The sequence below is a fragment of the Neomonachus schauinslandi genome, chromosome 9 (assembly GCF_002201575.2).
Source record: "Neomonachus schauinslandi chromosome 9, ASM220157v2, whole genome shotgun sequence".
Taxonomy (NCBI): Eukaryota; Metazoa; Chordata; class Mammalia; order Carnivora; family Phocidae; genus Neomonachus; species Neomonachus schauinslandi.
This window is the reverse complement of record NC_058411.1, coordinates 25,947,847-25,953,443: the sequence shown is the minus strand read 5'-3', so window position 1 is coordinate 25,953,443 and position 5,597 is coordinate 25,947,847.

Sequence of the window (5,597 nt, the reverse complement as noted above, 5' to 3'; positions counted from 1 at the left end):
CTTTCCAGAGGTGGGGTGGTGGGGGACGGAGCCCCCTACCCCCAGCTGCCCTGGCAGGCCTCAGGAGGGGCACACAGACTGTGGCCAGGCTGCCCTCGCCCCTCAGGGCCCCCTGTCCATCCGGAGACCCGGAGGCAGAGGCCTGGACAAGGATTGAGCACAAGACTGGAGCCGCTGGGAGTGTGTGAGGCCACCCAGCGGCGTGGCCCCCTGTCAGCGTGTGCTGAGCCCCCATGTGGATGGGTGGCCCAATCCAGAGTTCAGCCAAACATGATGCCCAAGTCCCATGGTATAGAGGGAGGAGGGCAGGGTGGGGTTATTTTTCTAAATAAATTTCTTTAAAAAAAAACCAGCTTGGCAAACGGTTCTCCTCTTTTACACAGTTCCTTGAAATCCTGAGTTCTGTTGGGTCAGCACCTTCTTTTGTCCTTGGTCTCAAGAGTCCTTCAAGCTCTGAAGACTGCTAATATCTCTTCTTTTCCATGGTTTGTTAACCTACTTGGAAAGCTGGGTCTTTTCAAAGCGTCTTCAATCCTCCCTGTAGGCATCTTCTTGGTTTCCTCCCCCAGTCACCTCACCATGACCTCCCAGTTTCTATTCCGCACCACCTCATCCTTCCTGGATTGTCAGCAGGCCGTGCTCCAGACACGGGGCAGGACCAGCGTGAGGTGCCGTTCAGAGGGGGGGTCGTTCGGGTTAATACTACCACCCATACAACTACTCTCACTCAGCCCCGCCCGAACAGCCCGCCCTGGATCCTGCTGCGTGCCAGGCCCCGTGCACGGTGTCCCAGTAAGCCTACGGCAACACGAGGGAGGCACTCATGCTCTCACGGGGCAGCCTGTGGCTTGGGTCCACGGGGACTTTCCTGCTAATGGGGCTCCATGTCCCGTTAAAGACCCTACCTGCCTTGGGAAGCTGTGACAATGCACACAGGACTTTGCCTGTCTCCACTGGGCTCCATAGGCTGCCATTTTGAGCAGTTGGAGGGCGGAAGTGCCTCGTCAACACAGGCTGGTCTTCTGGTCTTCAGATTCACTAGCTTTGGCAGAGCCTGAACCCAGTATGTTCTGGTTCCCCTGCTCCAACGGCCACCTGCTCCCCACAGGGGCCTAGGCCGAGTGCCCACTGGCCTGCACAACACACACGGCCTCGCCCCACAGCGGGGCCTGCCCACACCCACAGCCTCCACTGAGTCAGCTGGGGACAAAAGTGACAGGGAGGTGTCTGGTTCAGCCCCTTCCACAGCCACTTCAAAGTCATCCCTTGGTCCTTCAGAGGGACTGCCCCTGTCCACGGTCTCCACGTAGGCACCCGTCTTGGGATGTGATGACCACAGGGGGAGAGAGGAGCAGTTCTGTTTCCCGGGCCAACTCCTCTTCAACCTGCCGGGCTGACAGCGGTGGTTGGTTTGATGCAAAGTCTCAACTCCGGGCCTCCCCTGCCCAAGTCTCTCCTACCCTGCTGGGATCATGCCGGTGTTGGGCTAGTGTGACTACTGACCTCTGCAGAGGTCTGCAAAAACCGTGTCCCAGCATGTGGCCACCTGACCTTCTTGTAGCCTGTCTATGGGAGGAGTCCAACCCAAGGGCCTCTGAGGGCACATTGCCACCAATGGGCCCCTCAACCCTGAAGCTGATGCTCGTGGATGCCCAGAGTGTGGGCGCTGCACTCAGAACCTGCTGGAGAAAGCTCGGAAGACCTTCCCCAAATATCAGCATCGCTTCTGATGCAGAATCTGGCATTTTAACCTTCCGTCTCCTAACATACTTGGTAAATGGGGCTTCCTCTTCCTGCATGGGCTCAGTGTGGACTGGGGTGTGTGATGTGGGGCTGCAGCGAGGAGGACCCCTCTCACCAGTTCCCTCAGGGCCTGGGCAGAGCAAAGAAGCCACGGGTGGCTCCAGATGTTACAGGCCACTGAACAGAATTCATTTGTCTTTCACATTCTTAGGAAGCAGAACTTAAGGCCCTGCTTTCTTTACAGCCAGCTCCGCGAAGGCCGGTCCTCTCATGGGAGGTTGGGGCAGGCTTCCTTCCAATCAGAGATTTTCCTCCCCACCCCTCTCCAGCACTGTGATTTTCCCCCAGAAACCCCCGCAGAAGGCACATGACCTGTGCTGGGCATCTACTGAGTGACACTCGGGGCCGAGCTAGAAATGCGGGGTTCACGTGCGCGGTTCCCATCTCTCGACAAGGACTGCTCTTCCTCTTTCATTCTCTACTTTCTAATGACCCTGGGCAGTTCCACTTCTCCTTTCTGGTCAGTCTGGTAGAGAAAGCATCAGGCTGAGCCTAGGGTGAGTGCTCGTGCTAACTTCATCTCCACACGGGAACATTGGAGGGGCAGCTATGAATACATTCGAACTTCCAGAGCTCTGACCATGGATGTCCCCCCTGTCCGCTCGGTCCCAGCCTCCTACCCCTGGCAGGGATCGCTCCCTCAGGCTGGTGGGCCACAGACCCACACTTAAATGTCTCCGTGGCTCAGGCAGCCGCCGTAAATACCTGAAGCTCACCAGAGGCAGGGCAGTTGGGAGTGGCGGGAAGTGCGGCAAACTGAGGAGTGAGCGCTTATCTGCCTAAAGCAGGCAGCTGCCCCTCAGGTCTGTCCCATGCTGCCATGTGGGAGTGCGGGCCCAGTGCGGCCGTATCTTCCAATGTGTCAAGAAAAGCCCAAATCAGAATTTATACGTGAAATCTCCCAATTTTCGAAACACTCTTCAGACCAAAGAAAATATGTTTGTGGAGCAGGTTGGCCCCTGGCACTTGCAGGGCCTGGGGCAAGAGTGCAAACAGAGGCCACGTACTATGTGTCTAGATATTTACACATTATAAATCAAGCTTACGAAATATATTAAATATGTTAAGCAAAATATGCTCTTTTGTCCTGTAAATACATCTGCATAACAACCTGGAAGGTGAGGTTTGAATTTAGACCTCTTAGACGCTTCAGAATTTTGAGTTAGCACGAGGAAGCACAGGGACAAACAGCTCCAAGACTGCAGCTTGTCCTCTCCTTGTCCCTCCCCTGGCCCCTCCTCCGCGGCTTCACGTTCCTGCTGGCGCACATACCAGCCTGCTAGGCTTGGCTCCATCTACACCCCTCCCCCACAGACAGCTATCCCTTGGCCACCCTGGGGTCCAGGGGTGCATATACCAGCGCTCTGGTCTACCCCGAAGAAGAAGTATCCAGGGAAGAGGGTTACAGCTCCTGGAAGCCAGCTTAGGGTCACCCAGGCGGCGGATTCTGGAATTTCCTGGGTATATGGAGCATGCTTTAAAAGGGGACAGAGGGGGACACCTGGGCGGCTCAGTCAGTTGAGCATCTGATTCTTGATTTCGGCTCAGGTTATGATTTCAGGATCATGAGATCGAGCCCCACGTCAGGCTCCGTGCTCAGCGCAGAGTCTGCTTGAGAGTCTCTCTCTCAGGGCGCCTGGGTGGCTCAGTCGTAAACATCTGCCTTCGGCTCAGGTCATGATCCCAGGGTCCTGGGATCGAGCCCCTCATCAGGCTCCCTGCTCCGCGGGAAGCCTGCTTCTTCCTCTCCTGCTCTGCCTGCTTGTGTTCCCTCTCTCATTGTCTCTCTCTCTCTCTCTCTCTCTCTGTCAAATAAATAAATAAATAATCTTAAAAAAAAAAAAAGATTCTCTCCCTCCCTCTGCCCCTCCTCCCGCTTTCTTTCTCTCTCTTTAAAATAAATAAATAGGGGCGCCTGGGTGGCTCAGTTGGTTAAGCGACTGCCTTCGGCTCAGGTCATGATCCTGAAGTCCCGGGATCGAGTCCCGCATCGGGCTCCCTGCTCAGCGGGGAGTCTGCCTCTCCCTCTGACCCTCCCCCTCTCATGCTCTCTCTCTATCACTCTCTCTCTCAATAAATAAATAAAAATCTTAAAAATAAATAAATAAATAAAATCTATAAAAAATAAAAGGGGACAGAGAGCCCTGGTTAGGCATGACCCCTTGGATCTAAGGACTCCTTGCCCCGTGGGACAGGGTCTAAGAGGAGGACCAGCGCCAGTTCCCGTAATGTGGGGGGAAGGCAATAAGGACCTCTTCCGCCCAGGGCTGAGGTGACACTTCGGAGGTCTGCCACTTGTAACTCTGATCTTGGTCAGTGATGTCTCCCCAGAAAGCCCAGGCTCAGGCAAAGCTCTGTGCAGCAAGAAACGGGCACATGACAGCATCGTCATTATCTGTGACTTTGAGGTGAGGGTTCCCGGGGAAGGTTTATTTCCCCACCTGCCACCCTCTGTGTCTGTCTCTTAGTAGCAGTGTTATTCCCTGTTAGTGTCAAAGCAAATTACAGGAAAGCCAGATTTTTAGTCTTCAGGTTGAGAAGTGTGGGTGGGGAGAGAAAGGGAGGCAAAGTCAACTGAAAGGTCATGGGGTTGCCATCTGCTGGACCCAAACTTACCAGCAGTGTTTATTAATACCCCCAACCAAAGTCCCAATGTGGCCACAGCTTTACAGTAAAGGAGATGAGGCGGCTGGGCGCCCCACTTCTTTTCAGGACAGATGTGCTCTCTCTGTCTGCTCCCCCAGCCTCCTTCCCCTCACGGGTTTCAGTGTCCCGAATCCCTGCTGCTCAGGAATTCCAAGGGCAGGAAAGGGCTCCTGAACTAAGACCAACACTAAGGGGGTGGATTAAATCATCTTTTCTCTCTGCCCGAGAGGACCGAGAGGACCGGCATTTTTAAGAGACACCCAGAAAGAGGGATGCTTGACAGAAAAGAGTGAGTGCCTAATGGTGGCTTTTGGAACAAGGGTGTAGAGCAGATATTTAACGGAATTGTTGCCATGTGGATGACCAGGTACTGCCCTGGCCTCTCGGGGGTCCCGGGAAAGCAGGAAATGAGGGTAAGAAGGGAACATCCCTCTTAAAAATCTTGTTTTCCAACTGCTCGATAGATCATTGAGTTCATCTACTTCCAGGAAAATAGAATAAAAACAATCTTGGTTTAAAGACTCTACCAGGGGCGCCTGGGTGGCTCAGTTGGTTAAGCGACTGCCTTCAGCTCAGGTCATGATCCCAGGGTCCTGGGATCGAGTCCCGCATCGGGCTCCCTGCTCTGCGGGGAGCCTGCTTCTCCCTCTCCCACTCCCCCTGCTTGTGTTCCCTCTCTCACTGTGTCTCTCTCTGTCAAATAAATAAATAAAATCTTAAAAAATAAATAAATAAATAAAGACTCTACCAGCAGGCAGAGATAAGAAGTTTGCTCTCAGAGGAATTAATTAGGGACATTTTCACAGGCAAATTCGATTGCTGCCTGGAGTCTGTCTGGCTCCTTCTGGAAGAGTACTGGTGAGACACTGCTGAGCTCGTCACTATACCTAGAAACCAAGGCTAGGAGCAGCGGCAAGAACTGAAAATTGACCTCTCAAAGCCACTCTCTCCTTTTTCCTTATTACAGATTCTCATTCTGTCTAGGACAGCAATGTACCCAGCTAAAAAGATTACATTTCCCAGACTCCCTTGCAGCTAGGGATGAGACCATGTGACACAGACCAATAGGATGGAAGCAGAAATTGCTGTTTGGGCTTATGGGAAAGCTCTTTAAAAAGTGGGGCCATCTCAAGGGGCCCCTGGGTGGC